Here is a 25,128-nt window from a genome sequence, read left to right as displayed (position 1 = left end):
GAATCTGGAATTTTTGTTAAGGTCTCTATTATTACCAATCAGCGAGAGTTTAAAAAAGATCGAGACTAGACTAACCGCACTGGAGACCGCAGTAGGTAGTTTGAAAATCCCGGCTGAGCACCAGGAAAGGAATGTAGCTCCCAGCTCTATTAACGTAGCCACCGAACAGCCTGTACATAGAGCCTTAAATACACTCCCGTTACATGCAGTAAATACGGTGGGTTCACAACAGCCAGCAAAAAATAACTCCGTACCAACCAGGCCTTCTAACTTTAACATCCCTATTCCCCCGTCTGGCCCGGTCAATTTGGTACAGCAGGCAGACAGTACCACACTGATCCCCCTAATGAAGCTTCCCCCAAGACCACGTAGGCCCAATCTACCCCCCGAGACCAATGATTTTACTGTTGTCTTGGCAGGAGTTCCCCCACTTGAAGCAGGGGAAACTGAGGACTTCTGTGCCTTGAAAAGTAGGGTCATTAAGTGGCTAAACATAAATAGACCTCTCCCACTACACCTTAATAATGAAATCATAATGGTAAGAAGGGTGCCATGGGTGGGGAGAACCCAGAAATCTATTGTTGGGGATTGCATACTGACAAGTTTTAGGGATACAGATACAGTGACCCATATTTGCCAAGGGGAAAACAGATCTAGGGAATCCACAATTCATACCCTTCGGGTGTCTTTCTTTTTTCCTATTAGCCCAGCCCCACTGCAGTTGCAACAAAAGCAAAACAACTGGGAGAGGGTTGGCAGGAGGGGGAGACACCAGGACTCTAATCATAGATCATCATTTGGCCATCAGGAACCTCCTTTTCACACCTATAATCGGTTCAATGGTCTGAATAATTTAGAGGGGGTTGATTGACAGATGGATAATGCCCCTCAGGGTCATATGGAAGAGAGTGCCCAGGTAGAGGTGGTGGGTGAACGGAGCCCTAACGTTCAACTAATTGTAATGTCTGACGTAGGAAATCCAGGGTATGATGAACCGAAAGTTACATTAATAGAATGTTCAGGAGGGGGGTACGGGCTGGCCACGCAAGGTCCGACACAGGAGACTCTATTACACCAACAGGAGGGTTTAAAAGTGCGAGGGGAAGGTATGAGACTGATTTCCTGGAATGTTGCGGGGATAGCGGGCAAATTCTCCAACAAGGATTGGGTCGATTACATTAGAAACTTTCATGTTATATGTCTCCAGGAGACATGGGCGTTGGCAAGTGATCACCACCTACAGGGTTATAAGTGTTTTTTTGTTTCCGCCCGAAAATCTAGATCGGGGAGAGCAATGGGTGGGTTGTCCATCTACGTAGATTTAGACCTCCCAGGCACCTGGTCTTCTCCAGATTGGAGTCTACATGGGATCCAGGTAGCTCGGTTTTTTGGGAAGGGGCTAAGATTCTCTGTCTTTAACATCTATAACTCAGAGTCAGTAAATAATTGTATCCCCCTACTTGCGGATTTAGACCAGAGGCTGGAATCAGAAACAATATCCCAAAAGAAGGGGCAGCCCTGCGGGTTATTATTAACGGGAGATTTTAATTGTCATCTCTGCCCAGCACTGGTCAAGGCAAACTCAGACTGGTCACAATGCCCATTGAAAAAGGGGCCGCACTTCTCTCACACACCAACTGGATCGGCTCTGGACCTCCTACTGCTTAAGTATGACTTAGAACATACTATTAATATGATTAACCCTCAGTCAGATGGCACACTCCCCCCAACTTTTAAGGGTAGGGGCTGCGCGTCCATTATAGATTATATTTTGGTCTCGAGATCCCTGATAAATAAAATAAGCAGGGTAGGGATAGAATGGAGCAGTTTTAGCGATCACAACCCGCTTGTATTGGTGCTCTCGTATAGGGTGGGGGCCGGCACTAACCCCCGTGGTACAATTGAGGAGAAGGCAACGGACCAAGGCAAGCGGCTGAAATGGTCCAAAATAGATGGGGCAAAGTTCTTTAAAACCCTGGGTGACAAGGGTTTACATGCCATTAACGATTGCCTAGAATTAGAAGTTCAGGGAGCAATGTTACTGGATGCATTTGAGCAGATTGCCAATTTGATTGATGGCCTACTTAAGTCCGGTGCACCCTCACGTATCCTGGTCAACCCACGGTGGTTTGACAAAGACTGCTCCAAGGCACTAAGGGAGCTGAAATGCTGCCTGAAGCAAAAACCGAGGGACTCCCAAAAAGTTAGGGCGTGCAGAGTGAATTATAATAATGAAATTAAAAGGAGGAAACTTGCACTGCAGGCTGAAGCGTGGGCAGATTTAAGAGAAGCAGGGGAAAGAAAGGATCTCGCTGGTTTCTGGAGAATTATTAATAACCCGACCTTCCAAGAGAAGGATTCCCCAGATATTGGGGCTAACATCCTCCCTGAACAGTGGACAACATATTTTAGAGGCTTATATAATTATGAGTCTGGTACCTCTGCAGAACCATCGGTATCTATAAGTCAGATTTCCCCGGTGGTATTTTCCCTCAAAGAGATCATAGTAGGGATGGAGGGTTTGACTAAGAATAAAGCTCCGGGTCCGGACGGGATCCCCCCTGACCTATTCCTCAGTAACATAGACTTATGGGCCCTTTTAATGACCAAGGTCATAAATACTGCCATCTCTTGTGACCTTCCGCCATCGTGGTCAAAAGCAATTATTGTGCCAATTTTTAAAAAGGGCAATAGGGACGACCCTAAGTGTTACCGGCCAATCTCCCTTATTGACGTATCGGCCAAACTTCTGGGTAGGGCAATCCTGAATAGATTGTTGGAGTGGACCGACGAGAATAACATCTTCTCGGATACCCAATACGGGTTCAGGACAGGGAGGTCCACTAGCGATCAATGCCTGAACCTTTACATGCTGACTGCCAAATACACTCTGGCCAGTGAAGAACCTATTTATATGGGTTTCATGGACCTGGCAGCAGCATTTGACCATGTCAACAGAGGGAAGTTATGGGACCTGATGTCAAGCATGGGGATTGAGAGTGGTTTAATCGCCATATTAAGGGAACTACACAGTGACACCACGGCCAGGGTCCGATTTAACAGGGAGGGAGGTCTGACTGACTCCTTTCCATGTAAGAGTGGAGTCAGACAAGGCTGTATCCTCGCCCCTTTTTTGTTTTCCCTTTATATTAATAATTTGGAGCAGTTTCTTTTGGGTTTAAAAGCTGATTGCCCTAGGGTTGGCCAGAGACATATTCCTGTCCTGCTTTACGCGGACGACGCGGTTTTGATCGCGCGCACTCCACGAAGTCTACAAATTCTGATAGACGGGTTCGTCAAGTTCATGAGCACCTTGGACTTATTTGTCAACCTGAGTAAATCTTATGTGCTCCTGGCCGGTAAAAAAACGTCCTCTAAGTTCACCTATACAATTGGTACTCATATTATAGAGGAGGTTAAAACGTTCTCCTACCTGGGAGTGACTTTTGATGGTGCTTTGCAGTTTAACTCCCTGGTGACAGAACGCTGTAGTAAAATGATTGCCTCTAACGGGGGCAATAGCAGGCTATGGCAGGAGATTAGGTCGTTGGAGCCCGGAACAGGTAGTGAACTTGTACCGCTCCGTAACATGCTCAAAAGTAATTTACGGGGCAGAAGTATGGGGATTTGTGAACACCACCAGAATCCAACAGGAAGAAAATAAATACTTGAAATCTGTTCTGAGGGTACCATCCAGCACTGCTGGATTCATAGCACATAGGGAGCTTGGGAGGCCTTATCTGGAGGACCTGTTAAAACTCAGGCCAATTGTGGCCTGGTTAAAAATATGGGCTAACCCAGAAGCGCACTTAAGTAGAGAAATCTTACTGGATTGCTTAGACAGGACCAATTGTATGCGCATCCCCTGGCTCAAATACGTGAAAAATCCCTAGAAGATTTAGGCTTCGGAAACCTCTTCACGAACCCAACAACAATCTTAGCCCAGCATAAAAAACAAATAGGGGAATTTTTTCTAGAGCGGAAAACCCGAGAAAGAGCTGAGGCAGAAATACTTAAAAAGACTGTGAGGGCACATAACCTGGTGAAGAGTGTGGAGGGTATGGAGCCTTACCTGTACCTAATGCATAACGCACAGGACAGATTCCTAATGTGTCGTTTTAGATTAAATTTATTGTCTTTTGTGTTGGCTTCACCAGCAGGCTTTTCTATGTCAATTGAGCAGAAGGGACCCTGCGGCTGCGACAACAGGTCTCCGCAGGACTCGCTTCATTTTGTTTTGCTCTGTCCATACTACTCTATGCCCAGGCGCAGTTTCCTTGTAAATATTTTAAAAAATGCCCATCAGGAACATGCTAGGGATGCACTAGTCTTCTTGCAAAAAGCCTCCGATCCACTTACCTTGTGTTGTGTAATGAATTTTATTAAGGTTGCGGTCCGATTAAGGATGACCAGGGGCTAGTTATGAAAGTTTTTTACCATCAAATGTATGTTTATGTACTTGTACACAGATATTTTTATCTATGTTAATTTTGTACAAGGATCTTGTTCAATGTTTAATAACTTTTTAAACAATGTATATATGCTTGTGCTTTTATGGTGTTTTTTAACCACCGAATAAAGATTCTTGAAATGAAAATGAAATGAGGCAATGCAGTGACTTGCGCTGCTTTGTCTTACTCCATACCTATGAGGCAATGCAAAGCCACAAGAGTGGTTTTACATCAACTCATAGATATGAATGAGAGGCTTGCGCTGCCAGAGCGTAAAAAAAAGTGACGCTCCGGTGGCGCAAGCATCTTGTACACAAGCCCCTTAGTGTTTAGCACTTTCATATGCAAGAGATACTGCAGTTACAGACATGAAGAGTAAAAGCATAATCTGCATTCTGAAATTAAACATACCAATAAACAGTTAGTAATTTGTTGCAAAAATATATTAAATCAATTTAATGCGAACCATATTTAAAAAGAATTGTACCTCAGAATGGGTAGAAACAAGCAGAGAGATTTTCTGTAATTATCTAGTCCATGCAAAAAATAAACATGTTGCCATAAAGTCCCCTTTAAGCTGATGACTGTTCATGTTAGAAAAACAGCTCAGAAGTTCCATGACCCATGTTTCACCTTGGGTGCTGCTTCAAGACAGCAGGTATTATGTTATCATAACTCAACCATAATGACTCCTAGTACACCGAAGGTATAGGTTGCCACCCACGATAATGAATGTATACGAGACTGTATAGATGATAACACACCGACAGACCAGGAAGGGGGCGAGGGAAAGGGAGGGTGTAGTTGTCTTAGTTTGGGGTTGAGAAACTGAATATTAATGTCACAGTATGCTTAGAGACATTAGTAAATAATATGGATGAGTTTACGTGCCAAAATTATTATACAATATGTTTTGTAGTGTGGAATTGATGGATACCAAACACGGAATATGCATACTCACTTGCAGTAACAGATGTATCATGTTATGCCACAACGTAAAATGGAAAATGCCAAGAGCTTTTGTTATGAAATCATAACTCAACCATAATAAGTTATTTCAGCTGAGCAGCTACAACATTTCATTAGTGGAGGTGACTAGCAACTTCACAACTAGACTGTAATAACAAATTTATTAACAGGTTTTCTAACAGAGATTGCAGGCTCCCACACCTTATAAAAGATTCTCAAAGACACTACAAATGTGCAAGCACTTTTTATATCAAGCTCTGTCGAGGAGACTCGTCCATATCACAACTGGTTGAACCTTGCTTCAGTCGCAGCCAGCATGGCTCGCGGGTTGGCTGGCAGGTGCGGGGGGTGGGGGGGTCATGCTGATAGGTGGTCACAGGGGAGGTCACGCAGGGGGGGTTTAATTTGAAACTTACCTTGAGGCCGCATCCCGCGTCTTCTCAGCTCCTGCTCTCCTGCCTCCGACAGGAACAGGAAGCAGGCAGCCAGGCTCCCTCCCCTAAGCCAATCACAATGCTGCATGCGTTATGATTATGTCAGGACGGCGCCCAGCCAGGGGCATATGGGTTAGGCATATTCTCCAGCCTGCATGGAGAAGGGCAAGTGTGCATAACTGGTTTGGGTGGCCGAGGGGGCTGACCAAACAGTCTATGCACACTCAGGAGTCAGCACGCCACTCCTCCCCTGCCCTGCTCAGATGGGTAATAACAAAAAGTTATTACCATTTTATGTTTCTGCTTCTCGCACTGCGAGAAAGCAGTGGGGCGACGATCCTCCGCCATAGTGGAGTAGCCACCCCTGCCTTGCGTGAATGGCAGCGTATGCTCTTCGGTACTTCGAAGAGCATTTATTTATTTGTGTGTTTTATAAAGCACGCAGCTACCCCAACGGGGTGTCCCGGCGCTAATGCTTAGGATACTGGATCTTACCGGAGGATACGATTAACAGAAGAGAAAGGTCTTAAGAGATTTATGGAATGGCAGTTCTTCTTGAATCATGCGCAGAGAGATCAAAAGTTTGTTCCACCGAGAGGAAGCACACACTTGAAATGTTCTTCCGCCAGAGCGAACTTTTTTAAATCTGGGAGTTACAAGTAGTAGCTTGGAATTGGAGCGGAGATTTTGGGAATTGCTATTGGGACGAAGGCACGATGAGAGATAGGCAGAACCGCGTCCTTTAGTGGCCTGGTGAGCCAAAGTCAAAGCTTTGAACTCCACCCTTTTGTGGATCGGTAGCCAATGTAGCTTACGCAAGTGAGGGGAGATATGTTCTCGGAGAGAGATGCCACAGACTAGCCGAGCTGCGGCGTTTTGGACTATCTGCAGTCTGTGGCACAGGCCTGAAGATAATCCAAGGTATAAACCATTGGCATAGTCCAAATGATTGGCATTTATGTGCCATGTAATTATTTTGCACCTGTGGTTTCTTGCTTTATAACATCTCCATTCCAGCTCGCTGAGACACCATTCTGAAAAGTCTCTCCACCTACCAAATCGCCGATGCAGTTCTCCATTATCTGAAACCCTGATGCTTGGGTAAGTCGCCTGTCATTTACGCTCACCAGTTGGTTAGCAGTGGGGAGAGGGGGGGGGTGGATGGGGTGTCAGAACTTCACCAAAACATGTGGGCTTTTGTGAGGTAAGCTCAACGTATGATGACTAGCAATAAAGAAGAGTTCATAAAAACAAAATTGAGTTAACAGATTTTGAAAAAGCGATAGCATATAAGATTCTGTCTTTTCAAGGAAATACACTGATGAGGTGGGTGAAAAGAAAAACACAACCGGTGTTGCACTTGAGCACTGGGATGGGAGCCGTAAATGGTGCAACTCTGTGACCCTCGTCACGCATGGCTGCAGCCAGGGAGCCCTTGAACAGGTGCCAGCAGCGCCACTGATGAGATGCTGCGCTTTTCAGCTCTGCACCTCCGCGAAAACAGTTATCTAGGAACCGGTGAACGCTTCCCTAACAGCCTAACAGAGAAGCTGGCACCGGTGCCAAGTGGGGCATGCCAGATGTGCGAGTGCGTTCTGGGGAGCGGCATCAGCAGCTCCGGCAGAGAGCAATAGACATCAATCTGCAGACCGCTGGGACTTCAGAGGAGTGCTGTAAAAGCTGAACCCTGCCAAGACTGCATCAGATAAAGCCATCAACGCATTGTAAAAAAAAATAAAAAAAAAAGACACAAAACCTATTTCGCGGTCTGCGCTGATCAAGCAATTACAATCATTGACTACATTAAGCAAAGAGCCAGTGGGGTTCCCTATAAAACTGCCTGCCAACTTGAATAATCAATAGACTCCATGTAGAGTAAATTAAATAACAGAAAAAAACTATTTGGAAAAGCTGAAGTTAAAGAAAGTCAATCAGCATCTCCTCATCCATGGCGAAACAAGCCTGCATTCAAAAAGATTATTGTGCCTGGGACAAATAACCAGCCCAGCTCACAAGGGTGGGTCTGAAAGTGTGGTCAAAATAAGATAATGGTTGTTAAAATTGTTTATGAAGCCGATAATTTGCTGGGCCGCATCATAACACATTTTTGCTTAGCGCTATTACCTGTCCTTGGTGGTAAGTGAGGCAGTGGCTGGTGCAAAGAACTTTCACCACCCTATTTTCAAAGAAGACTTGTGCAGGCAATAATTTGTGACATTTAGTTTTGGTGTTGATGAATGTGTTGTTTTGTTGTTGTGGGGTTTTTATTTTTGTGTTGCATCACTGCATTGTGCTGCTGTTGTGTTGTGTTCTGGTTTTACTTTTTGTTGTGTCTTACCTAGTTATGATTTGGTTGTGTTGTTATTTTGCTTTCTGTTACATTACTGTGTTGTTTTCGTTTCTTTTCTTTAGAGGTGTCAACAAATGCTCCTACATTTCCAACCAAAAGCATCACATTCCTTTAACATGCCAGTGAGAAACAACCATTTAAAACTGTCTAAGGAGGTAAAGTACTGCTCCTCTAGTTCTTCAACTATTTAAGACATTAGTCAGGCCAAAACGGTGCCAGAGACCTGTATTAACACTTGTAGAGCTCACTTTATTTGATACGAACCCTGGTGTTTCGCAGCGTTGCTCTTTGTTTGCTAGTGTGAGGATATCACATACAAGAGAGAACCCAAAGTGATAACTATAATAACATATTTGACAAATAACTGCAGAGCACTCTGCACTTACGTTTCTGAAGCGAGCACTGCTAATGCATTGCACAATGCCGTTCATGCTGCGAGAGGATGAGCAGTTAATTGTGCATCTGCAATGTCGCTCAAATACTGATGAAATTACCTGAAGAAATCAATCATATTCTATCTCACTCTCTTCTTGCTGATTATCGGGACCAGACTCTAACTTGAGCACTCCCTCACATAATTTATTCTTACACCCACTAAAGGTGATTTGATACTTGTTAATATTTCAAGTTAATTGAGGCATGTCTTCAGGATTTTGAGCTTCACTGCTTTCCAACGGAACCAGGTCTTGAAATGGAAAAATTGTACTGGAAGCACAAAATGCCTACTGCAAAACTGAAGAATTACACCTTTGTGTGTGCTTCCAGTTGCAAGACCCTATGTGGATGCTAAAAGTGCACACACTGTTGAAGAATGACTGATTCAAAGGTGTATGTGATCATACCAAAGGCAAATCATAGATTCTCACTCTTGCCAGGTGCATTTCCTACTATGCGATAGATCCCTGACTACAGTTCCAACTGTAGGACATGCAAAATGCTGAACTCTGTACCGATGGTCTACATTTTATGCCCCACTTCTCTCTGAAGGTGGACTTTCGAAGGTCACAAAGAGGTTCTTGATGACGCAATGGGGGTATTTGGATGTGTGCAGGTATGTGGGAGCCCACTTCTAAAGGTAAGCCATGACATTTGTCTGTGCATCAATGACTGCTGAACCGGCCTTTTGGTCCTAGAACAGCATTGGTATCCACTCGACCAGTGTGTGTCTATGTAACAGTTTGGAATTCCGTACATGTAACATGATGATCCAGGTCGCACTGCAGTTGGTGTGGAGAAACATCCTTTATCCCGCAGCCTTTACAACAACCAGACTTTACAATGAAGTCAGTACCCCGCATGCGACGTTACCACATGTTACTTTACCACATAAGTCGTTACAACGACTCGCTGCAGGGGGCATGTTGTTGGACTGGTGTTGGATTTTTAAGTCCGACACTTTCCCTACTGTTGCGTAGACTAAGGTTGGAATAGTAATTTTTATTATTCCAAAGTCCAGGGCCCCCTAAAGCAAGTAGCAGCAACTTGTATGCTAAAGTAATGCGTGGTAACAACGCACACGGGGTACTGACTGTGTTGTAAAGGCATGTGGGGTAAATGCCTGCGGGGTTCAGTCAAACAACCATTGGAGTGGGGGACTAGCCCTACCCTTTGTCTGCCTCTCTAAGAACAAAAGGTCAGGCTCTTAAATTAAGGTCAGCCTATTAAATGAAGGCTGAGGTGAGGACATGCAGCAGACATGCACAGTGGGAGCACCGCTGGCACTCAAATTGAACACCAACAGCAAGCATGTCTGTGCCCGTCCGCATCTGGATGGGGTCAGGAACTAGGAACTCTGTTTGTTTACTTTAAGATGAAGTGTTTTATTCCCTGAGCAAGTATATGATTTAAATGTAAGCAATAAACATAGCTGTTTACATTCAATTGATCCTCACTCTGCAACATTAGTTTGCAATACCTGCAGCTATAGCCTTTGAGTGCAATGCAGACCACTTGAAGTCAACCTTAATGAACTTGACACATGGCAAATGTTGCTGGTTAATTACAGCTCACTAGCAACTTATAAATTAGACATTTATATATGATGAACAGCTGGAGGCAGTTTTTCTAACAGAAACCTGTCTCCATGCTGACTCTAAGCCTGATATAGTACAGGCCTTAACAATGGGCAATATTATAACCAGAGGTAATTGATTAGATAAGATTGGCAGTGGAATTGCTACACTATACATGGTGGCACGATATTGTGTTCTTTCCCCTCTGCAATTACCATAATGTGAAAGTACATGATTTTCTACCTTCACTTATTCTGGCACCTTGTTGTATCACCCACCTCGTCCGGCTGCACAGTTTCTACAAGTGTTACCGGACCTATCAGCTAGCCTGGTGTTAAAAGGGCTGACTTTACCCTCCTCGGAGATCTGAACATTTATTTAGACGACCCCAAATGCATCAAAGGAATTAATCTTCTGCAGGACCTTGCTTCTTTGAAATTGGTACAGTTAGTCAAGCCACCGACACATAAGAAAGGTCACCTTCTGGATCCAGTCTTTACCAACATTTCCAATATGTTAGTGAGGAAGCTCTCCCTATTACCTGGTCTGACCACTATATAATTCTGATTCTCCTACCAGCTCATAAAAATAGCACTTCGGTACCTATGTAACCGATTACAGACCGCTGCTGGTCAAAATTAGACCCAACTAAATTGAAACGTAATCTCCTTAATTCCAAACCCGATCTAGGAGATATTATAGCAGAGGCTGATTTAAATTCAAGGAATGTGTTAAGCCTTTATTTGAATTGAACATTGCACTAAGGAAACAGAAACATGCCTATCATTCAAGACAGGCTCCTTGGTTTCACTCCCAGTTACAGGGATTAAAGAAAGAATGTAAAAGGAACGTAAAAGGCTAAAAAGGAAATGAAGGAAAAAGTTTGGTTCTAGCAATAATCTGAATATAAGAAAACATTTGAAAAATACCATTATATATCTCAGAGGCAACCTTGACCTCTTTTCTCTATCTCAAGGAAGAAGACTTAGTGGTTCTAATGAATGCAGGGAAATCTAGGTCTCCTCTTGACCCTGCCCCTTCTTTTATTATGAATCAGTTGGCAGAGATAATTTATCCACTGCTCGAAGACGTATTGGATCTCTCTTTACAGAGCAGCATAGTTCCATATTCTTGAAACCATGCAGTGGTAAAGCTGCTATTAAAAAAACCTTCCTAGACCCTTTGTTACCAGGAAATACAGGCCAATATCCCTGCTGCCTAGTGTGAGCAAGACATTGGAATAGCATGTCAATCTGCATCTCTCAGCTTTTTTGGAAAAGAGCAACAGGTTTCTTCCCACACAAACTGGCTTCTGGTTTGGATACAGTACGGAAACTGCTCTTCTAGCAGTAGTCGAAAAGGGGGTTTAGCTGCAGTTATTCTACTGGATCTGAGCACAGCTTTCGAAACTGTATGTCATATAGTGTATTGCAGAGATTACAGAAGGCAGGAGTAACACACCTAACATTAAAAAGGCTATCCTCTTTTCTGGATTGCAGGAGCTTTCAGGTCTAAGACAAGCTGTGTTTCTCTGAGTCTTTTCCTCTCAAGTGTGGAGTGCCACAGGGTTCCTCATTGAGCCCTACATTGTTTAATATGTATGTAAATCATCTGGCAGAAATTGTTCAACTTCACAGATTTAGAATCATCCCATACGCGGATGATACTCAAATGAGAATCTCCTTAAAACCCAAAGGCCTTTCTAAATCAGACCAGCTTAATCATGTCTGAAGATAGTAGCCAAATGGATGGCAGCCGGTTGTCTGAAACTCAACGGAGATAAAACTGAAGTGATGGTTGTCCACAATGATTTCAACCATTGGTCCATGATCTGTTGGCCGGAGCCATTGGGTAGTCAACTCGTGCTGAAAGCGATGGTAAAAAATCTAGACATTTGGCTAGATAATAAACTTACTTTTGAGACATATGTATCTAAAGTAGCAGCTACCTATTATGCCATTCTGATAATCCTCATAAAGATTTTAGACTTCTTACCGTGCATGCCTGATTCTTACATGTTCATCGGTAGGTAAGCTCATCAACTCCAGAAACCGAAGCCACATATCCCAAAATGTGTAATGCTCCATTATGAATACAGTGTCAGGCTCATGTTGGAGGATTTCTAAAAAAGGAATGTGTGCACTTTCTACAAGAAAAAAAAAAGCTAACATTTAGATCTTCAAAATCAGGAAAAGCATGGAAAAACATGATTATGCTGATTTAGAGACATTGATTTTTATAAAGTAAATATTTACTAAATGTGAAGGAACTAGGTAAGTAAATAGGCCTAATTTCAGGGATCAGTTCACAGTGTACAGAGGTTGGCTACATAGATTGCTAACAGACTCAGTTTAGGAAACTCTTCTCTCAAAGCAGGCCTGCATATTAATACCACAATTTTCTTCAAGAGTACGGTTCTCAAAGGTCCTGATAAGATAATAGAGGGAGTCCTCAACAGAGGAGTGCTTTGGCTGAATAACGTTTGTATTTCCTTTCATCCCCTTAGTTTATTTTTTTCCTTATACTTTGGGGAGCATGGCCCCACCAATCACTCCTGTCTTATTTCAACTTGTTATGTTGGGATTTATTACGAGTGGACTACCAGAATTGGGGGGGGGGCGCAGAAGGGGTGGTCTTCCAACCGCCCCATTATGACCAGGGTGGTCGGCCCATCCTGTGACCACTGCAACCGCCAGCAATCACAGATCACTGGCAGAGGCACAGCTGAATTGTGGCAGCAATATGATTGGCAGGGTCGCTGCGGCCCCGTTAAGCATATTACAAATTTCCTCACCACCACACTTTACATGATGGTGCGACCGCCATGAAAAGTGTGGCGGTGAGTTAACAAAGGGGGCCCTACAGGGCTCCCTTGTGCCGCACGTAATGTGGTTGCACAGAGGGAGGCATACCATGTGTTCCCCTGTGTGCATGCACACCAGTAGCTGCATTGCATGGACTGTGGCTGTCCATGCCGTGCAGGCACTGCCTTCGAAGTACCCATTGAGGTGACGTATTTCATAAGCACCGCCCCGGGAATGCCAAAGAACTGCCAGCCAGGCAGGAGAAAACTCCTAATCTGGCGGGCAGTTTGTACATGGGTTTGGCGGTGCGGGAGAGGGGCGGTCACGCTTCTGCACCGCTAAACTCTTAATAAGGCCCTTTAGCTTGTAGTGTTCTCAGATGATTGTTATTTTAACTTGTGAAGTGTATTTCATTGGGTGATGCCATTACATTTCCTTCTATTTTTGTTGCCAATATCTACTACCATAGTAATACGGAGGAAAGTGGGCTTCACTTCTCTTTCATTTTTACTCTGAACCACTAACAATGCTGCAAGAACCTGAGGTTTCTGTTAGTAGGCTACAAGCCCCACACACTGCTGCTGTCTTCAAATTACACTGGGTATATTTACTGAGCACAGATGCTCAGTGGACATGTACAGTTGACACGTGCAGTGGGTCCACTGCTGGTGCACACAACACCTGCAAAAGGCTTTCTATGCCCACACCTCAGTACCGTAGACCATCCCAACACCTACCCTTTCACTATACGGTCACACTTTAGCACTGAGCTCCTTAACATTGGATTCTAAGTAAGAGCTAGCTCTGACCTTGGCAACCATCTGCCCCCTGGATCCATTGTGCTTCAATAAGTAGCCAGGGAAAATTTGCAAATCATATTTTGCAACCCTTAAGATGCCTCATTAATCTCCACTAAAGTATAAACTGGGTACAATTGACTTCTGCTCTCTTCCTAAATATGCCTCCAAGCTTTATTACCTAATTTCAGAACAGGATTTTGACATTCTCTGCCTCACTGAAATATGGCTATCTGACTCATCTGTCCCCAATCTCACCCTTGCTACTGCTTCAATTTACAAGATTCTTTATCTTGACCACCTTAGTGAAGTGGTGGCAGAATTGCTATCATCTCCCATGACACCGTTTCATCCTCTCTAATTTCTATGACTCCTTTTCCATCACCCAAATTCTTTATCAGCTCAATTTTCCTCCACATTTCACTCACACTACAACGCACTTGTACCGCCCCTTGGCAACTCATACTGCTTTCTGCACTAATAGTGTGAACTTTTTAGTCTCTATATCATAGACATATCTAGATTAATCCTCCTCTGTGATCTTAATCCCTCGCTTGAGAACCCTTCCAACTCTGGGTTATCAGCCTTCCTTGATAGCTGTTCCATCTTAGCACTGTTCCTAAATGTTTCAGCCCTCATGCACATTGGTGATGTCTTTTTGGATCAGATCCTAACATCTTTCGATGACAGGATTGTGCCAGCCTTTACCTTGGGCCGATAACTATGTATTTTTTTCTTTTCCCATACCCCTCTCTAGTTTTTCTTTTCACTCTCTGCCAGTTCACAAAACAAGATGCTGCCCTGCGCATTTGTTAAACAAACAGATCTGACTAAAGCACTAATTTCCTATCAATATATCACCCAGAAAGAAATCAACAATTTTGCTATAAAGTTTAACTTAAGACTGCTTAAGGCAGTTGACAATGTGCTTTAATCGAAACTCACACATTCCTCTCACACCATTCCCACCCCTTTTATATTCCAAAGATCCGTCCAACATTAAGTGACAGTGTAAATGACTCAATCTCAAATACATTGCTACTCAGAAACTCTAGCAGAGGGCAATCAAATTCTCCTGCAGGAAAAACTACTTCTCCAAAATTGAAGGGCCCACTAATCGAAAAGAGAAGCATTTAATACAATATGTAAACTGCGCCTTCTCAACTGCAAAAAATACTCACTCCATCAATAATTCTGTGACCTTCACTCTCACTTTACTATTAAGATTGACAAGATCAGTCCCAATTTCAGCCACCAGAATAACTTAGATACACAATCCATTACCCTTTATACCTTTAGAATCATTACAGCCTCAAATCTAATTTCCCGCAAGACCCATGCCCAACCCTCCATTTTTGCAGATATTACAAACACTATTCTCCTTATGCTCACAGAACTTCTTAACTTTAATATTTTGTCTCCTGCTGTTCCCAAGGTCTAGAAATTGAGCCTCTTCTTTAAAAGACCACAGAGGAACCAGCCAGACACACTAATTATTAGCCCATGTCATTAATGATATTTCCTTTAAATTATTAGAAAACACCTTACACCGATCTTGCTACCAAATATTGGAATCACCGCAATGGGCTTTTGGCCACACCACAAAAGTGTGACACATGATCTCTGCACAATCATGGGCAATCATGTACTCCTGCACCCTCTTCAGCAGATCAGAATCCAGGGTGTTGCTGTAGCCTGGATCTCGTATCTTCTAATAGGCCTGTCCATTCTATTACTCTGGCTCCTTAATACTCACAGCTTAAGCCACTTTCCTGTGAGATTCAACAAGTGTCATCATTAAGTCCCACAGTTTTAAATATTTATACTTCTCCTCTGGCTTGCCTTGTCAAATCTTTTGGACTCTAACTTACAAAATTTGTAGGTGACACCCAGATACATCTTAGACTAGACAGCAACCATCAACACTTTAGAGATAATTTCAGATGTTATCTCTCCATTGTAGCCTATTAGATGAACTCCCTTCTGTATGGCTATCAACTGGCTAAAATATCTGGGCCCACTCTCTCACACTTCCCAAGGTTCACAACCTGGAGGTTCATGTTTCAGCCTTCTAGTTGCAAAAGAGGTCTGCCCATTTAGCCCACCAGGATATTTTGCTTTTGATCACCCAGTGTTTAGACCTTTGCTGTGGGTGACTCTCACTACCTGAGTCTCATTCATGTTAAATTCCTTACATTCAGATGGAGAGTGTTTACCACCAGTGTCTGCCTTTTAAAATAAGGATTCTATGACACAGTCAGTGTAAGATGCAGCTTAGCTGGTAACATGTGAACACATCTGCACATGCGTGTGTGGACTGCATGTGAGAAACTACCATTGTGCGCTGCTGGGTATTGCAGTAAGGTAACATGACTGTGGCAGTTCTAAACTGAGAATTTGGACTGTCCTAATAACCCCTTTCACAAGCCTAAAACTTCCTTTGGAATATTAATAGGTCATCCCTAAGCAGGCCTTATCACCCACAGGCCAGGTTGCATAGTATTTAAAAGTAGGACATGTAAAAGGTTAATGATCCACATGCCCTTGCAGATCAAACAAACACTAACACGCTATTTTCACTATAGCAAGGCTGGCTGCTTTCACAAGGAAACACTGGGCTACTTTGCTACATTTAATAAATGCTAAATTCGGATTAGTAGAGGCTAGAAAAATAATACACAGACTCATTTAATAGCTATCCATAATCCAGTTTAAAGGTAAAATAGGATTTTAGCTACCTATTAAAATAAAGGCACTTTAAAAAAGTGACCCTTTTCCTGCCTAAAGACTGCGGAGGCCTTTCTGTAATCTATCAGCTGGATGGCTCCCCTGTAGTGAGGTATGAATTGCTCCCCAGACAAGGGCAAAGGGCCTTTGATGTGGGAAGGTTTTGATCTTGCCCTGACAGGATGGCCTGGAGGGTGTGCAAAGTAACCTAATTAACATCAAATGGGCCTTCCCCGTCACAGGCTGATGTAGCTCACACTTGCCCTGCCCTCTTACTGTGTCTGGTGTCAAGCACCAGACCCAGTGAGACAGGAGTTGCCCCCAGAAAGGCTTTAGAGAGACCACAGAAGAGGGACTTCTCATTTTCATACCCACAGGTATGCATTGGGTAAAAAAGGTTCTGACATATCGTATTATCCAGACTTCTGTGCAGGAGGCTTGGAACACGGTTGTGGGGGTGATGTGGCCAAGGGCTTGGCATCTAGAGCTTCCAACCTACACTTATAAACCCTTGCACAATGGAGTCACCGTGAAAAAGACCTTGGATCTGGAAGCCAACAATAGTGGAGTAATGGACAGGTGTAAAGAGAAGCCATCTGATGCCCTGATAAGGACTTTATATACTGCTGATCCCCAATACTAGATGGGTCTCTATAGAGCCAATGACACTGACCCCTTATGCCCCTCTGAGGACTAGCTAAGGAATATCTAGACTCCACTGCCGCCCTACGTACTCTGCAAGTCGATCCAGAGGCTCTGGGGTTTGGGAGTGTGGGCAGGAGGATGCTCTGCTGAATGGTGGTAGAGGGACTACACAAGATGCCGCTACCAACAGGAGCGAAGAACTAGATGCCAGGAGAGGAGATTCTTGTCTGGTGCAGGGAACTAGTAACATAGCTCCCAACAAAGTGTACCCCTTGGAGCCCAGGAGGCCTGTTGAACCTGGTGGCTAGAGGCAACCACCAGGAGTATCACAATCCCAGGGTCGCAAAAATCAGCGGCACAGGGCTCTGAGATATGCACTGTTAAAGATTTGACCATGTACCCTTTTAAACAAGAGACCAAGCGAGTGGCAGTCCACTGAGATTTTTAACAATACCCCTGGGTGACCAGAGCCCTGGAGTTGGCGCTTTCTTCCTTAATTACTTTTGTTGCAGGGGTGGGTGTGCATGGGCCCTGACTCATTCTCAGCCCTGGGGATACCAGCACATTGAGTCTTGTCCCAGGGGACTTCATTGCCATAGGACTAAAGGCACTACAAGGATGTCACTGGGGCTCTGATGTCTTTCCCACCTCCATGTGCCCATGTCTGGGGAGACCCAAGCACTAGTATTGTTGCAGTCTCTTACCTGAAGAGGTGGGTGGGCCTTGTAGAGATGATATGGAAACAAATCCCTCCTCCTGACTGTACCTACCAGCTAGTCTGTAGTTGCACAACTAGAAGGCCTGGTCAGAAATGGGTAGATGGACCCTTGGTGTTTGGTGCATTGGTCCACTGTCAAGTTGTCGACCTGGAGTTATGTAAAAATATAGAGATGGCTTAACAAGGATGTCCTACTCTGATAGCTGCTCTCGTCCACTATCAACCATCCAACCCAACCCCAGTGTTCCCTAACTTGAGTAATCTCCCACCAGGAGAGGTTGTTGTAGCACCAGAAGATCTGGTTGTAGCAGGGATTTACAGGGGCAAACGGTGGAGGATGCAAAGGACCTTGCCAGTGTTGATGGTTAACAATGACCTGAATTATTAATGTAAAAAAACAAAGTTGTACAGAATATCACAACACATACATGCAATGTCTTTCTTTAGTGACCACAGATCTGAAAGCACAATAGTATGTTTTATCTTAACCGTGTTATATACCTGACAGGGTTCTGAAATGCTGGGGTACCATGAGATTGTAATGTTTCTTCACATTGATCCCTTGGTGCCAAATAAATAAAGGCATCTGTGCTTGTATTTCCTTGTCTTTTTGTCCTTTCCTCATATTCTATTTGAACCTAACTGCAAGTTTAATATATGCACAATAGCACTTTCAATATCAAATGCCAAGTCAATGATATGTTCAAAAACAAAGGCCATGATTGTACCTTATTTTACTTCTTTCTCCTTTTCTTTGTTTGTTGCAGTTACGTGAGTTGCAGACAGGGAATATGCAATTCCATATTACATGTATTTAGTGCACACCTCCGGCATCAAATTAGAGCAATACCTCACGGAGAGATGATGCGTGCGAGGCGCAACTCCAGCCATGACTCTTTTTCCAGAAATGTATACAGGACATGGATATGCGGTTTACAATAAGAGGCTATAACACACAAACTATACAAACAGCTAGACACAAGGTCCTTAAAATAAACAGACAGAATACATTGAGCGAGAGAACAAGAAAGAGAGATACATCAGGATGGGTCTGCCTTTCACAGACTTCACTGGGATGTCAAATTTATTACTTAGTAATATGCGTAAACATTGGCATATTTTACGTGCTGCTGGAAGAGTTTACCTCAGTGAGGTCAGATATCATGTTCCGCAGGGGTAGATCCTTAAGAGTTCGATTGAGCCTAAGTTATCCCACTTTGAGTTCCCAAGAACATTAAATGAGACAACACACTTCGGGATTTTACAAATGTGGACACTGCAGCATGTGCATGTGGACAGTAAGAATTTTAAAATCCGATCAAATGTCAATAGTAGCACAAAATTTGTACTTTATATAATCTAATGCAAATGTGATCGCACCTATGTAGGAAGCACCAATTAGGACATTAAACAAAGGGTAAGCAAGCACATGAGAGGCAAGCAACAACATGATGAGAGATACCCCATAGCAGTGCATACAGCAGAATGTGTGGCACAAGGACAACAGAAGAGGTTTAGCTTTTATGGGTTAGAGTAGGTGTTCAGAGACCCCAAGGAGGAAACAGGGATCTCACCCTGAGAAGGAGGGAGGTGATGTGGATCATGCATTTTGAGAGCAGTGGAACAGGGCCTCAACACAGACCACAAATTAAGGTATTTTCTAGGTGAATGATGCTAAGAGAAGGATATATGATGTGAGTTGGTACTGTATCACGATGTTGTGATTATGTCTATCTGTTATGCACCATTTTCTATACAGTGTTGTATACATTGTTTTTATATATTATCCTCATATAACTGTTCTCATAGATATTTGGTTGAACTTAATGGTTATGTTCTGTTTCCCTGAACGATATGTCGAAATGCCACCTGGATGCAAATTGCTAAGTTTAAATATACAGATGGAAAGTGTCTGCAAATATTTAGAAGTGCTTTATAATTGAATATTGGATTGTGAGTGTTATGGAATATCCGAAAGCGTGGTAATACTTAGTGCTTAAGTGGTACAGATGTAAAATGTAATGAATTGTATTATCATGATGTCAAAATTATGCTTACACTACATAAAGGTCTGCCCTAAATAGTATTGTTTTCAGTTGGGTTGACTATATGTTGGATTATAATGGTCATAATAGATTGTGAATTGTGATATTCAAATTATGGACACACAGATACATTATGCAACGAAAAACGTATGTCATCTATTGTCGGTGTTTACTCTGTGTCTAAGTTGACTAATTCAACATTGTAAAGTCAGTTCAGTTCAAATAACTTTATTCGATTCAATCGAATAATAAAAGTTTACATACAATCTTAAAACAACAAAATAAAAATACTTGAAAAATGTTTGTACAAAGAGGAAGAGGCTCATGCCATACTACAACACATTTACACAAAATACAGAATATAAAAAACCCTAAAATCTATAAAAATGTAGGTTAATTTTAGGACTCATAGCGTTTCCTGATTAAAAAAGCAATTCTAAGGAAGTTTAGCACAGCACTACATATAACAGCAGTAGATAGCAACCACAAATAATTAAAGCCCTCCTGATAAGAACAGGGACGAATTTCCTTTAAAACAGGCTTAATAAAACGAGTCCTTTGGTCTCTGGAGAGTGTGCAAAACAGCATAAAGTGCATTGTGCTCTGATGGGCAGGATTATTACAGGGACAGGGGGTTAGGCTCTCACACCAACCAGCCTGTTTGGGAAAAGCCACAAGAAAGTGCAGTGTGCAAAGACAAAGCCTAGTCATGAGGAAACGCGAATGCACGTGCATAGTAAAGGACAAGTAAAATTGCTGTTGACTCCGAGGCACATAATCTGAGATTCCATTATCTTGATTAGAAATACCTAGTTCAGTCTGGAATGCTGTTTTAATAACCTTTTCCATATTAGAATGGACACCCTCAGGGTTGACATAATAACCTTCCAGGCCTATTTTATAAAAAGTGTGCTTGGCATAACAGAGCCAGGGAAGTGACATTGCGTTATCAAGGCTCATGCAATTTCTGAGGATACTCCTTGAAAACAATAGGGCCTCAGAAGTCCAGATTTTGCCCCATAAAATCAGTGGGGCAATGTTTATCCTATATTTCCCGAAATCCAATCCTACCTCCGAGTGGCAAAAAAGTGTAGGAGAGCTGCAGGGGATCATCAGTAACCTCTTTAAAAATGTATTCTCTAAAATCTGAATCTAGGAACTTTTATGGTAACCCCATACACCTGCACCAAAGGCGGCTACAGATAAACATTTTAGTTCATATAAAGTTATAATTTCAGTTACCGGCTTGTGTCCAAGCATACAAGCAAAAGGAAGGAGCCCTTCTATAGTTCGGCTGGTTTGTTGGTCCCTGACCACAATTACATTTTTCCAGTTTAGTTTATTGTGAAGAATGTTCCCATTTGTAAAGTCAATTACATGTGGAATCCAGATTTGATACATTGTGAAGCTTGAGACTCATATAGAGGGACAGATGTACTCACCTTTTTACAGCATGAATATGGCCCAATTCACAACATTTTGCCATTTGCAACCTGAAAAAGCATTTTTAAATGTACAAAGCCCTATTTGATATTCGGTCTACTATAACCAGATCGCAAATTTTGTTTACCAGTCACTGTTAGGAAGAGGCATGCCAGGGGCGTCTCTTCCAAATAACAAGTCACAGGGGCATGTATGAATGTTTTGCGACCGGTATGCAGCTGCAAAGCATTCATACTTTACTGACTCCGTGAAAGCGGTGGTATACCAGTGGCGGTTCGTCCATTGGGGGCGTTGGGGCATTGCCCCACAAGCCAGACGACCGTCACTGTCATTACTGCGCGCACCAAAAAGTACAATTATGTGAGACAACAACAACAGCCCGAGTCATAATAATTTGGGTCGGAGTACTGTCACAACAATAGTGACGTCATCGCGATCGCGGAAGGTGGGGGGCGGGCCTGCAACAGTGAGTGGCAGGCTGGCAGCAGCAGAGTGGGAGGGAGGGCAGCAGCAGTGTGCGCATTTAGGACAAGTCATTTTTATGACTTGCCCACGCATGCGCACACACACACAGTAGCCCCTTCCCTCCTCCTCCTCTCTTAGCACTCACACAGGCAGAGACCCGGGGGAGCCGGGTCTCATTATGGGCAGTATTAGCCCTGCTCTGTAGCCAATCCTGACGCAGTGGCGAATGTAATGCTGCGCCAGGATTGGCTGTTTTAACACGCACGAGGATGGTGCCGCCGCCGCGCGTGGGTGGCTGGCTGTGCTTAGTGAGGAGACTACCTCGCGACTCAGACCTCGTGCCTGCCTGTGCATGGTCATCATTGTCTTCTTCTTCTGTGACTGTCGAGTGAGTGACGAACAAGAGTCTGTCAGTCAGTTCTGATGAAACCGGCCGCGTACGTTTTTTTTTGGTGGTGGTGGCATCATACGGGGTGGGTTGGTAAAATAATAACAAGGTGTGTATCCCACTGGCCAGTGTGGCCACTTTCCGAGTAACCGCTTTGCTTGATTCACTGTCTGAGGAAGGGCCAGAGTCGTATTGTTATGCGGAGTCCCAACAAACAGGTGGTTATGGAAGACAGACCACACAGGCCCGGGTCGCGCTGTATCTCGGCCTCTTCAAAGCGGCGCTGTCCGATTACATAGTAAATACTGTAAACAGAGATCTCTGAGGGCTCAGATTCACACCCCATCAGGAGCCCGCTGAGAGGCTAAATAACTCATTAACTGCCGTCCTCACATCAGGCTGAATGACAACCTTTGGCCAGGCCTCCCCTTGCTCGGGCAGCCGAGAGAATGGCGACCCAATTAGACGATAAGGGCGGCCGCCTTTGTCTTGAATACACCAAATAATTAACAAATGATTAGTGTAGGCCTCTGCTCTCCGCCGCTCGTCTCCAGGGACCGGCGTGGTCTAGGTCCTGTCAGAGGTGGGGGTGACTGTCAGCGGCGCACGTCTTCCCACAGACCCCCAAATCCTCACACACAGCCTCGCCTCTATCCCTTCATAAACCTCTCTTTATGTTGTAGCCAGTCCCAGGGTGACGCATTACTGCTGCAGTCCAGTAAGTGCTTTATTGAATGTTTTGGTGCCTGTGTGTATGTATGCTTTTAAATGTATTTACACAGTTCTTCTGTGAATGGGTGTCTGCATTTCTGTGCATGTGTGTCTGTGAATGGATGGGTGTATTTGTGTACGTGTGTGCTTGTGAATGGATGGATGGGCGTATCTGAGTGTGTGAATAGCTGGGTGTGCGTGTGTGACCTCTCCACTACTCCTCTAATTAATCAGCCACCACTACACTGTTTTGTATATTCCAGCTGGAGGGGCAGATGGCTCTACCATGGGAGGATTATTTTATCCTCATGCACAGAGAGATACAAACAGCAGTCCGTCGATACACGTGTGCGAGTGTGGAAGAGGATGTTGTCTTCTGAAGGAAACCTAGATAATATTAAGGGCCCCACAGCGGTAATGTGTGGTATGTCGACTGATACACCACAAAAGGTTTGACCTGCAGCAGGCTTTGTTCTTTTATTGGAATATTTGCATTGAGTTAATGATTCAGCCGAGGCGGATACCGGAAGAGAGCCAGGTAGAGACAGAGAAGTGGATTGAAGGGCCTACGTAGCTTAAGTGTTGTTTCCACCAGTGATTCTCCACAAAGACGCAAAATACCTCCACTTGAAACCATGTCGCACCACATCTACATCAGTCTCCGAAACCCACATTCCCAACTCTTTTAAGGATGACCCATTAGATTTGTGCTTCTCTTTTCTTCTTTCCATCTTTCTTTCATTCTTTGCTTTCTACTTTCCTTCCTTCTTTCAGACTCTCATTTCCTTCTTTTATCTTTTGTCTTCTTTAATCATGTTTCATTCCATTGCCACCCTTTATCCCCACCCCCAAACTTGCAGTATTATTTACTAGCTTCTGTTTCAGACTTGTGGCCTGCGAGTAACAGATAGAAGTTAAGAAGTGTCAATAAGAACTGTTTAATTTGTCCACTGGAAACTCGAGCTGAAGATTCCCCACGTATGTCTCTACTCCCAACTGCATGGAAGTCGAGAGACAAAGATAGTTCCAGGTGCCTAGAAGCAGTTCAATCCTGGTGCTAGACCATTGACTAAAAAAGCCCAAAGGTAGAGTGCATTTATTTTCGGTGCACCAAAGAGCAGTGGCAATGTGCTCTTCACACAGATTTTTTTTAATCGAAGCTGAAACATGTATTACTGACATTACATTCTATTGCAAGTATTTCGATTTGAAACACAAGGAAGTAAAGTGATTTGCCCAGAATCACATGACGTTTGGTTAAGTGTGATGCTGGGATTAAGGGCCAGGCCAGCAATTTAGAAATTTTATTAGATCTCTTTCTGTGGTCTGATAAGTGTAATCTTCTTTGGTGAAGGTACCCATGGGCTCAATAGGAAAATATTTCCTTAGAATTTTCCACTGAAAAATTAAATATACTCCTAACATCTCTTGTCACCTAGGATTTATACCACTTCCTGTCTACACAGTGAGGCATTAATCAGGCACAATTAGTAGACTAGGCAGCAGAAGAGCATACAGATTCACTTGTCAGATAATACAAAGGTTAGCTGGTAATTTGGACTTTGCAGAATAGGACAGCCCCCAGGATCTGTGAGGTACTCAGAAATGCATTATATCTCAGTCTGTTATGAAGCTCTGTGGTTATACTGAATAAGCAGCTACATATGTTATATGTCATCTCTTTAATAATGTAATAACTGCACTTACACAATTGCTTTATTAACCTTTCTGCTATTCTCAAATTTGCTTGAAAATTCATCATTTTCCCACTCTTTTTTCAACATTTTCGAACCGTGGGTGGTTCGGGCTCGCTCGCTACGCTCACTCGCTACGGTGAGGTATGACAACCGTTTTACGCCCCACCACTTTCAAATGTCACCATCCGCCACTGTGGTATACCATTCACAAACGGGAAGGGGTCTCCAAGGGACCCCTTTCCCTTTGTGAATGTGGGCGCCAACATTTTTTAAGAGCAGGCAGTGGTCCCACCGTCTATTGCCTACTCTTAAAAAATGAAAAGGAACCTTTTCATTTTTCTATTTTAAATGCATCCTGTTTTCCTTTAGGGAAAACGGGCTCCATTTCAAAATAAAAAAATGCTTTATTTAATAAGCAGTCACAGGCATTGTGGTCTACCGGACCAGCAGTCCACCATCCCTGTGAGTGCTA

This window comes from Lissotriton helveticus, chromosome 4_1 (genome assembly GCF_964261635.1).
Source record: "Lissotriton helveticus chromosome 4_1, aLisHel1.1, whole genome shotgun sequence".
Taxonomy (NCBI): domain Eukaryota; kingdom Metazoa; phylum Chordata; class Amphibia; order Caudata; family Salamandridae; genus Lissotriton; species Lissotriton helveticus.
This window is presented reverse-complemented; position numbering follows the sequence as displayed.